Source organism: Salmo salar, chromosome 24 (assembly GCF_965601325.2).
Source record: "Salmo salar chromosome 24, fSalSal1, whole genome shotgun sequence".
In the NCBI taxonomy this organism is placed as follows: Eukaryota; Metazoa; Chordata; class Actinopteri; order Salmoniformes; family Salmonidae; genus Salmo; species Salmo salar.
In genome coordinates, this window is record NC_138314.1 from 50,993,752 (window position 1) to 51,005,389 (window position 11,638).

Here is an 11,638-nt window from a genome sequence, read left to right on the forward strand (position 1 = left end):
AGCCCCAACCCCCCTTTCCACCGCTCTAAGGCAGCATGGTGACCCCACTTCCTCTCCTCCCCTCAAATCTCCCTCCACTCTCCTCACTATTCCCTCCACCCCCCCAGTCTGCCCCCGACTTAACCAGCCCCTGCCTGGCGTCCCACAGCCCTTTCTTAAAAAGACTGATAAGCAGCCACAACAGAAAACGATCACTACCTACCCCCCTGCTCTCCCTACCCCTCTCTCCACCCTCGCCCTGGCCCACACTACTCCTGCGAAAGCACAGTCCCAGTACATGTGGCGTATTGTCTCCTCCCCACCACAAGTTGGTCTCGGGCACTGGGGCGACCGTGCCAAGCTATGCCGGTACATGATGGATTTTACCGGCAAGCACTTGTGGAGGCTTAAGCAATTTAGATCCTTAAGACGATTGTCTAGGCCCCGCACCTGTATGGGGTACCCACCACAGGGGGTGCACAAACGGTCCGTCTGACCTCCTCGTACAGGCGTCTGTGGTCCAAACCTACTCGGGCAACTTCAACCTCGGGATGCGCACGTAGCCACTTCGCCGCATGGCTGAAGTGCCACGGCAGCTGTTCAGCCCGAGGACCCGTGTTGGACCACACCATTATGCTTCTCGCCTGGTACGAGAAAAACACCCGCAGGAAATAACCGGAGGGATGAATCACTAGATTAGCGAGCTCATTCAACAAAAACAAAACAAAAATCGAGTCCAGCTTGAGTGGGAAGTGTGGAACTCCCCTCCCTCCCTCCCCGATGGTTGAGAGCATGCGAGCCCTGGCGACATACTCATATCTGCCCCCCCACATGAACTGAAACACGAGCCTTACTAGCCCCCTCCTCATGCTCGCTGGCAATGGATAGATGTATGCCAAGTACAGAAGGGAAGGCAGTACATCCACCTTCAGGACCAGGACCTTGCCCAAGAAAGACAAGGATCTGGCCTTCCACATTGCCAGCTTCCTCTGTACCACAGCAACTCTCGTGTTCCAGTTCAGTGTCGCGGAGCCGGAGGTCTCAAAATGGACCCCAGGAATCCTCAGGGCCCCATTACAGAGAGAGAGTCCCCCGGGCACGTCCGTCCTGCCCCGCCATCTGCCGAAATACTTAACAGACGAGTTGGCGAGGTTAAGGACCGCTCCCGACGCGCGGGTAAAGTCTCCAATTATGGCCAGAGACCTTAGCAGGCACGAGTCCTTGCACAAAAGCAAGGTGGTGTCATCGGCGTACTGTGTCACCTTAACACGCAAACCGCCGCTCCCAGGGACCAGCAAGCCCTCCACCCCTGCGTCAGCCCTAATGGCAGCCGCCAGGGGCTCCATACAGAGCATGAAAAGGAGTGCCGAGAGCGGGCATCCTGCCTGACCCCTGAGGAGAGGCCAAACACGTCACCCAGATGGCTGTTTATGCTCACCCGGCACCCCGCTCCCACATACAAAATCTTGATCCACTTTATAAAGCGATCACTAAACTCTAACCTACCTAACACTCTGAAAAGAAAAGCCCTACTGACGCGATCAAAAGCCTTGGCCTGATCAAGCGCCGCTACCATCAGAGGTAGCCTTATATCCTCAAGCCAGGCGATGGAGTCCCTGATCAGCACAGCATGGTCAACGGCCGCCAGTTTCTAAGGTCAGCGGCGTCCCCTTTCTTGTAGAGGAGGGACAGCACGCCTACAGCCATCGACCTGCCCGGGACTCCAGTCTCGAGGACGGCCGTCAGGACTTCGAGGACCACCGGTCCAAGCATACCCCAAAACCGAGGTAAAACTCAGCCGTACATCGGCCATCGGCTTTGAACTCAGCGAGCTTTGAGGCACCGCAGTACCGAGCTTGATCTGAGCCAAAAGGACGAGAAGTGATAACCCACAAATTGACCCCTGCACTCGCCGGGCACCCGGGGGTCTCGGCAGACCTCAGCAGTTTGGCAAAAGTTGGCTCCTCCCCACCCAATGCTTCCCTGGTGACAGGTGGGTGTTTTTTTTTTTAAGTCGCTAATGCGTCTTTAAGTCACTAGCTTTTTAACCTGTTGGGGATAGGGGGCAGTATTTGCACTGCCGGATAAAAAACGTACCCGATTTAATCTGGTTACTACTCCTGCCCAGTAACTAGAATATGCATATAATTGTTTGATTTGGATAGAAAACACCCTAAAGTTTCTAAAACTGTTTGAATGGTGTCTGTGAGTATAACAGAACTCATTTGCAGGCCAAAACCTGAGAAGATTCCAAACAGGAAGCGCTCTCTCTGACCATCTCTAACCAAAACAGGGGATCTCTGGCATAACGTGACATTTTCTAACGCTCCCATAGGCTCTCAGAAGGCGGGAAAAAGCTGAATGGTGGCTTTGCAGCCCCTGGCTGAAAAACATTAGCGCATTTGGAAAGTGGTTGATCAGAGTACAATGAGACTGGAGGCGCGTGCACGAGCCGACACCATGTTTACTGTCTCTCTCTTTGAACGAAAACAACGACTCCCGGTCGGAAAATATTATCGCTTTTTTACGAGAAAAATAAAATAAAAATTGATTTTAAACAGCAGTTGACATGCTTCGAAGTACGGTAATGGAATAGTAGATTAGATTTTTTTTGTCACGAAACGCGTCGGCCGCGTCACCCTTATTTACCCTTCGGATAGTGTCTTGAACGCACGAACAAAACGCCGCTATTTGGATATAACTATGGATTATTTTGAACCAAACCAACATTCTATTGAAGTAGAAGTCCTGGGAGTGCATTCTGACGAAGAACAGCAAAGGTAATCAAACTTTTCTAATAGTAAATCGGAGTTTGGTGAGTACCACACTTGGTGGGTGTCAAAATAGCTAGCCTGTGATGGCCGGGCTATCTACTCAGAATATTGCAAAATGTGCTTTCACCGAAAAGCTATTTTAAAATCGGACATAGCGAGGGCATAAAGGAGTTCTGCATCTATAATTCTTAAAATAATTGTTGTGTTTTTTGTGAACGTTTATCGTTAGTAATTTATTAAATTCACCAGAAGTGTTCGGTGGGAATGCTAGTTCTGAACGTCACATGCTTATGTAAAAAGCTGGTTTTTGATATAAATATGAACTTGATTGAACAAAACATGCATGTATTGTATAACATAATGTCATCTGATGAAGATCATCAAAGGTTAGTGCTGCATTTAGCTGTGGTTTTGTTTTTTGTGGCATTATATGCTAGCTTGAAAAATGGGTGTCTGATTATTTCTGGCTGGGTACTCTGCTGACATAATCTAATGTTTTGCTTTCGCTGTAAAGCCTTTTTGAAATCGGACAGTGTGGTTAGATAAAGGAGAGTCTTGTCTTTAAAATGGTGTAAAATAGTCATATGTTTGAAAAATTGAAGTTTTGGGATTTTTGAGGAATTTGTAATTCGCACCACACCTATCATTGGATATTGGAGCAGGTGTTCCGCTAGCGGAACGTCTAGATGTAAGAGGTTAACGGAAGACTTTGCGTGGTTAAGAACCACTCCCGACGCTCGGGTGAAGTCCCCAATAATTGCAAGGGAGCACAAAGCACACACAAGCTGCATTCAGCAACAATATTCTTATTTGCGAGAAACCATCTCTTGCTATAACATATATAGTCAAAGTGAGTCTGATAAACAGACATTGCATTTTCACCAATTAGATAAGCAGCTTGAACTTTGTGTCACTGAAAAAGTAGAAGAAATTACAAACACTGTAGCCATCACTTTTTAGCACAGGTAGTTGGATAAAATACAAACAAACCTTGCTTACATTTCAAAGCGAGGCCAAATATTTGAGCCTTGTGGCAAATAAACGGACAAAGGGTTTTAATTCCACCATGGAAAACACACGGCCATCAGACACCAGTCCAGTTCCACTCACCAGCTTTATTTCCTTTCATCATTTGAACAGGGCAAGGGAGCACAAAGCACACACAAGCAGCATTCAGCAACAATATTCTTATTTGTCTTATAAATACTGTACAAGGCAGATGCTAACTGACAACACAAGGAACTTTGATCCTATTAAAAAGGCAGGAAAGACTAGTGTCGTGTCTTTGGGGTACCATTAAACTGAATACATGTTTATCAATTAACTCCCTGTAATTATTATCACGCGATTAAAATGATTAATCGTTTAATTGTAAATACCTAGGAGATCGGGGCACCAAGGAAAATATTCAGATTACAAAGTTATAATTTTCCTAATATAACTTTCCTATATTATAATATTATATTATAGTATAGGCAGATTATCTTCTGGTTTAAATGGTGTATTTTACCTCACGTCCAGTCTCATTCCAAACGTCGTAAATTGTTGTATCTGCACGAACCCAGCCTTTACTAAGAGTCATCCATACATCAATTGTCTTAAAATCATTTATTTACTAAACTAAGTAATTCACAGAAAGCATACAAACAGTAATTATCGTCACAAAGAATTGGTAGAGTAAAGTGCCCTAGTGGGCTAAACAGGCATGGCGGCCTGTTACACAAAGCGTCATAAAAGGTCAGCTGAGGAGGCACACAGGGTTCATTAATATTAACAATTGATATGCTAAGCCTTTGCACATGAACGCTCACTCATTCGGGAACAATTGCAATCAATATATATTTACGCTCAGTGTGTCGTCGGGATCCTTGTTGGAGAGTCGTTCTGTTGGAGAGTTCTCTCTCTCTCTCTCTCTCGGTTAGAATGGATCTTTCAAAGCGACATTCATTAATGTCGTCATAGAATGAATGTTTCGTCGGTCTTCGCGTTCAATGATATAATTTCTAGCTGCAGACTATTAATTAATATCAAAGACTTGTTCTTATTCTGTCGGTATCGATAGTCTAAGTTAACCACGTGGTATACTTCACTTTCAGTAGAGGAATTGGATGGTCAAACCTATTGGCCAACTCGCAATGGAGTGGAGGCCTGGTCTCAAGAAATAACTTCTAGGTGGGGGTTTATATGTGAACGTAGAACAGGCTTGTCACATGACGCCTTGTCCTGTCTGTGTCCCTGGGGGCGTGCCGATGACTGATTTAATCTTTGAACATAAATACATTCTATCACATTAACATCAGTACACAGCATCTCAATGTATCACAAATAGCTTTATCCTTATTAATACATTCTATACAACCATTTGGATGCAAGTCCCATAGCTGAGGCTATTATATAAACAGTTTTATGGTAATATGGCTATATTGTCTCTTCTGAGTATCACAAAATTGTACCAAGCGGACCAGTTCGTAGCTGTATTCTTCACCAATCTTCCATACCTTCTCCAGAACATAAATGTTGTTCGGTTCCCCAATTCTGTGAGTTGGAATAATTTCCTGTGTCTCTCTATGGGCCATGTGGCAAGAGATTCTCCTCTGGAATTTTACCACCCCTTCACACAGGGCCTGGGTGGGGGGAGGTAGGTTGGGGGATGGTGCAAGGGGGAGGGGGTCAACTGTCCTCCCTGTACTCAGAGGCCAACGTCATGACATACCCCCCCTGGTGGTTTGGATCTTGTTTATCCTGCAAGTTACAAATCAACATAAAGTCATGACCACGTGATGTCCCGTTGGTAGATCATCGTTGCAGTCCCCTCTGGTGGTTGAACTTTTATAGGCTCTCTGGAAGCGGAGCAGTCCACCACAAGGAGGGGCAGTTGATGTCCGGTTGGTGATCGCTGTTGCGGTCTCCTCTAGTGGTGTACCTTGGTAGGTTCCCTGGAAGCTGCAAAGTACCCCAGGAAGGGCCAGGGGATGTCCTGGTTGGTGATCGCCGTTGCTGTCCCCCCCTCTGGTGGTTTACCTTGGTAGGCTCTCTGACAGCGGGCATGCCGCCACAAGGTTAGGCCGTGGGTGTCCGGATTTGGGGTCGCCGTTCCGGACCCGTCGTCCAGACTGGAAGATCTGGCAGTAACTTAGGCAGATGTTAACAACGCACACACACTCATGAAATATATATAATTACATTCATTCCCCAATGAGCGGCGTTGTGGCACTAAGTGATGATTGTATGGGGACTTTGTTTATGGCTCTATCACTTCCTAAGTGTCAAAGAAACTGAACCGAAAAGGAATGAAAGCATAAACAAAACAAAAAAAATATACAAAATATAGTTCTCACACAAAAAAATCATCTAATTGGACTGTATTCTATATACGTCCAATGTTCTGGCAAAATGATTATCATGGCATTGTCTCTAATGCCATATCTAGGGTTTTTCCTACTTGGTGTGCTGCTTAGGCGCTATCCTAAGTTGATAACTATATGATAAGTCTACAGCTGTAATGCACTAGTTTTGGGCAGTCTACAGGGATGACCTATGGACTTCTGGGAAGAAAACTGGTGAGTGCTGTAGAGTCAAAGCCCTAGAAGTAAATGTTCAACTTTACTAAGGCTGGTATATTGCTTGGGCCCTTAAGTGGTCCTAGCATAAATCCTAATTGGATGTTCCGTTGTGTATGTGCGTTTATGCTTACACAATCGCATATGTCAAGGGAAGAAAACAACTTGTTCAGAATGAGTCTGACGTAGTCAGCTAATTTTCAGGTCAATGCCTGGAGGTCAGTCAGAATTGGTGTCAAGGGAGTCTGTAGTAGTTTTTCTACAAGTCACTGTGTCTTCCACTACTGTAGTGGCGATAGGTATGAAGTCTATTTCATAGCTATGTTATTCACGGAGGAGCTAACCTCACGACGGAAGTACTCTTTAAGTATTGGACCAGTCATATGTGGTGTGATCATGGTTCATGACTTCTAATAATTTTACTCCTGAATGGAGGGTCCTGTTTATTAGTGACATGTGTGTTAACCATTGGAAGAGTGCACTGGAGATTCCCCTCCACGTGTTGCACTCTGAGTGACTCCTATGTCGCTGTTGTCAATGGTAATTTGATTGGTTAGGTCTCTAACATTCTTACTGATTGTAGCTGGACTGACTGTTGCTAGTATTGGTACGGGTACTCAAGGGGACCAGTTGTCCTACCGATTTATTCTGAAATATTATCTACCGGAACACATGATTGGAGCATTTTACTAGTTGTATTGTAGTTGAACCTACACATGGCAAAGAATGATTATTGATGCCATTTGTTTTGGAGGTGGACAAGTCCACTGGACTTCCTTTACGACCAGTGTGGTACACCTCAGTACTATCTTAGATGTCTTCTAAGATAATCCCCGCCTAGGGGCCTGTCTGCTCCTCACTGTTCTCATAGGGGAGTTTACAACTAGATTTGATTTATGCTCTGGTGGCCTCGTACGGTGTTGTCCGTAGTCTCGACCCCCCCCACCGGCCTCAATGAGGCTCATCATCGGTCTGGGCTAATATTCCCCCCCTTTGTGCCTCGGGACCCCCCCACCAGCGGGTGGTGTTAGTGTCCGATGCGCAAACGAGAAGATTGGACCCTACGTACGAGTTTTCAGCGGCCGCTTTTTTATGAGAATGGCTGTAACCTTTCAACCAAATCTCCTGGTGTTTGAGCTTCAAAACGCTCAGTGGCTGTCGAGGCATGTCAGTCACCACCACCTTCGCGTGTGGCAACCTCTTCGTTACCTGCGAACTGAGACGAGGATATCGGTCTGTGATATCGCAAAGTGTTTCACCAGTGGGAGTCATCGGGTCAGTTGCTGGACTGACGCCATTAGTGTCATTGTAAGGGGTGACAGTCCCCAACAAAGCGGCAGGTGTATCATCGGAAACAGAGTATACTCTGCGCATCAATGTTTTTCTTGCTGAGACGGCCGCAGTGCTTGCGGAAGTGTCCAAAGGGCAAGAGAAGTTCATCTCAACTATCGTATTGCACGACTGCAAGGAGGAGGGAAGTTGCTTATTCACAGAGACAGCTGGCTCGAAATCATGAAAAGAATGGTCGGCTGATGGAATGTGTCGAGATATCGTACTATCTCCGTGGATCGGATTCTGTACCAAGAGGTTTCTAAACGTCTTTTTCTCAAGGGGTGCTTTCGACAGATACCCCTCGTGAAGGACTGTGTTGCAGCTAGCGTTAGGGGGAGACAGTGTGGTCAGTGGAGAAGGCACTGTGGCCTGTGACCATACCTGGTTGATTTTCCAATCCATCAATGGGAGTAACCGATCCATCAAGTCTGCTCCAAGTAGCAGGGGTACAGTTTCGAGGCTGGTAACATACACAGGGTGAACGAGCGATACGTCCTGGAAGTGTAGTTTCAGCATGACTCTCAATGTGAGGCGAGGTAGTCTGAGTGACCCCTCGATGTTTAGTGTCGCATCGTTCCACTTTTAAGCTGTTAGGGCTAGGGGGCAGTATTTACACCGCCAGATAAAAAACGTACCCGATTTAATCTGGTTACCACTCCTACCCAGTAACTAAAATATGCATATACTTATTACATATGGATAGAAAACACCCTAAAGTTTCTAAAACTGTTTGAATGGTGTCTGTGAGTATAACAGAACTCCTATAGCAGGCAAAAACCTGAGAAGGTTTCATGCAGGAAGTGGCCTGCCTGACAAGGTGTTGTTGTTCTTGCTTCTGTTTATTGAAGAGTCAGGATCTTAGCTGTAACGTGACATTTCCTAGGCTCCAATAGGCTCTCAGAGCCCGGGAAAAACCTGAACGATGACGAGGCAGCCTCAGGCTGAAACACATAATCGCCTTTGCCAAGTGGCCCATCAGAGGACAATGGAATTAGGCGCGTGCCCGATTCGACCCAGTGATATATTTTCCTTCGGCTGTTTATCTAATTGCAGATTCCCGGTCGGAATATTATCGCTTTTTTACGAGAAAAATGGCATAAAAATGGATTTTAAACAGCGGTTGACATGCTTCGAAGTACGGTAATGAAATGCGCCGTGCGCGCGACCGTTATTTACCATTGGGATAGTGTCTAGAACGCACGAACAAAACGTCGCTGTTGGAACATAACTATGGATTATTTTGGACCAAACCTACATTTGTTATTGAAGTAGAAGTCCTGGTAGTGCATTCTGACGAAGAACACCAAAGGTAATAAAAATGTTCTTATAGTAAATCTGACTTTGGTGAGTGCTAAACTTGCTGGGTGTCTAAATAGCTAGCCCTGTGATGCCAGGCTATCTACTGAGAATATTGCAAAATGTGCTTTCACCGAAAAGCTATTTTAAAATCGGACATATCGAGTGCATAGAGGAGTTCTGTATCTATAATTCTTAAAATAATTGTTATGCTTTTTGTGAACGTTTATCGTGAGTAATTTAGTAAATTCACCGGAAGTTTGCGGGGGGTATGCTAGTTCTGAACGTCACATGCTAATGTAAAAAGCTGGTTTTTGATATAAATATGAACTTGATTGAACAAAACATGCATGTATTGTATAACATAATGTCCTAGGTGTGTCATCTGATGAAGATCATCAAAGGTTAGTGCTGCATTTAGCTGTCTTCTGAGTTTTTGTGACATTATATGCTAGCTTGGCAATGGATTATTTACATAGTATTTTCGATTTTAGATCTCTCCAACATGGCCGTTTGTCTGTATAGCAAAGCATATTTTTCTGGGCGCAGTGCTCAGATTATTGCAAAGTGTGATTTCCCAGTAAGGTTATTTTTAAATCTGGCAAGTTGATTGCGTTCAAGAGATGTAAATCTATAATTCTTTAAATGACAATATAATATTTTACCAATGTTTTCTAATTTTAATTATTTAATTTGTGGTGCTGACTTGACTGCCGGTTATTGGAGGGAAACGATTTCCTCAACATCAATGCCATAGTAAAACGCTGTTTTTGGATATAAATATGAACTTGATAGAACTAAAAATGCATGCATTGTCTAACATAATGTCCTAGGAGTGTCATCTGATGGAGATTGTAAAAGGTTAGTGCATCATTTTAGCTGGTTTTATGGTTTTGGTGACCCTGTCTTTGAATTGACAAAACATTACACACAGCTATTGTCAATGTACTCTCCTAACATAATCTAACTTTATGCTTTCGCCGTAAAACCTTTTTGAAATCGGACAACGTGGTTAGATTAAGGAGATGAGTAATTTAGTAAATTCACCGGAGGTTTGCGGGGGGTATGCTAGTTCTGAACGTCACATGCTAATGTAAAAAAGCTGTTTTTTGATATAAATATGAACTTGATTGAACAAAACATGCATGCATTGTATAACATAATGTCCTAGGGTTGTCATCTGATGAAGATCATCAAAGGTTAGTGCTGCATTTAGCTGTGGTTTTGTTTTTTGTGACATTATATGCTAGCTTGAAAAATGGGTAGTCTGAATATTTCTGGCTGGGTACTCTGCTGACATAATCTAATGTTTTGCTTTCGCTGTAAAGCCTTTTTGAAATCGGACAGTGTGGTTAGATTAACGAGAGTCTTGTCTTTAAAATGCTGTAAAATAGTCATATGTTTGAAAAATTGAAGTTTTCGGATTTTAGAGGAATTTGTATTTCGCGCCACGCCCATCATTGGATATTGGAGCAGGTGTTCCGCTAGCGGAACATCTAGATGTAAGAGGTTAAGAATTGCTGCTATCATTTCATTGTAGTGTTCAAATTTCCAAAATTTGGCATTTATGAAAATAACTATTCTCTGTTAAAACTACAGTACCTACTGCACGTGTCAAAGAGCACTGTTTCCGCCTGGATTCAAACCGAGGAACTTTCCTGTGTAATGCGAACGTGATAACCACTACACTACAGAAACTGCTGCTGCAATTATCTGCAAGGAGTAAACCAAATTTTACAGACATTCATGGCACGTATTCTAATTTCCAAAATAATGGATTAATGAAATTCTCTGTTACCACTATAGTACTTCTTGAACGTGTCAATGAGTGTTGTTTCCGCCCGGTTTCAAACCAGGGACCTTTCGCATGTGAAGAAAACGTGATAACCACGTCACCACAGAAACTACTGCTACAATTAGCTGCAAGGAGTAAACCAAATTTTAAAGATATTCATGGCACGTATTTGAATTTCCAAAATAAGGCACTAATGAAATTCTCTGTTACCACTACGGTACTTCTTGAATGTGTCAATGAGCATTGTTTCCGCCTGTTTTCGAAAAAGGGACCTTTCGCGTGTGAAGCAAAGGTGATAAACACTACACTACAGAAACTGCTGCTACAATTATCTGCAAGGAGTAAACCGAATTTTACCGATATTCATGGCACGTATTCGAATTTCCAAAATAAAGAATTAATGACATTTTCTGTTACCACTATGGTACTTCTTGAATGTGTCAATGAGCGTTGTTTCCGAGCGGTTTTGAACCAGGGACCTTTCGCGTGTGAAGCGAACGTGATAACCACTACACTACAGAAACTGCTGCAAGGAGTAAACCGAATTTTACTGATATTCATGGCACGTGTTCGAATTTACAAAACAAGGCATTAATGAAATTCTCTGTTACCACTATGGTACTTCTTGAATGTGTCAATGAGCATTGTTTCCGCCCGGTTTCAAACCAGGGACCTTTCGCATGTGAAGCGAACGTGAAAACCACTTCACCACAGAAACTACTGCTACAATTAGCTGCAAGGAGTAAACCGAATTTTACTGATATTCATGGCACGTATTGAAATTTCCAAAATTAGGCATTTATGAAAATAACTATTCTCTGTTAAAAGTACAGTACCTACTGCATGTGTCAAAGAGCACTGTTAACGCCCCGTTTCGAACCGAGGACCTTTCGCGTGTGAAG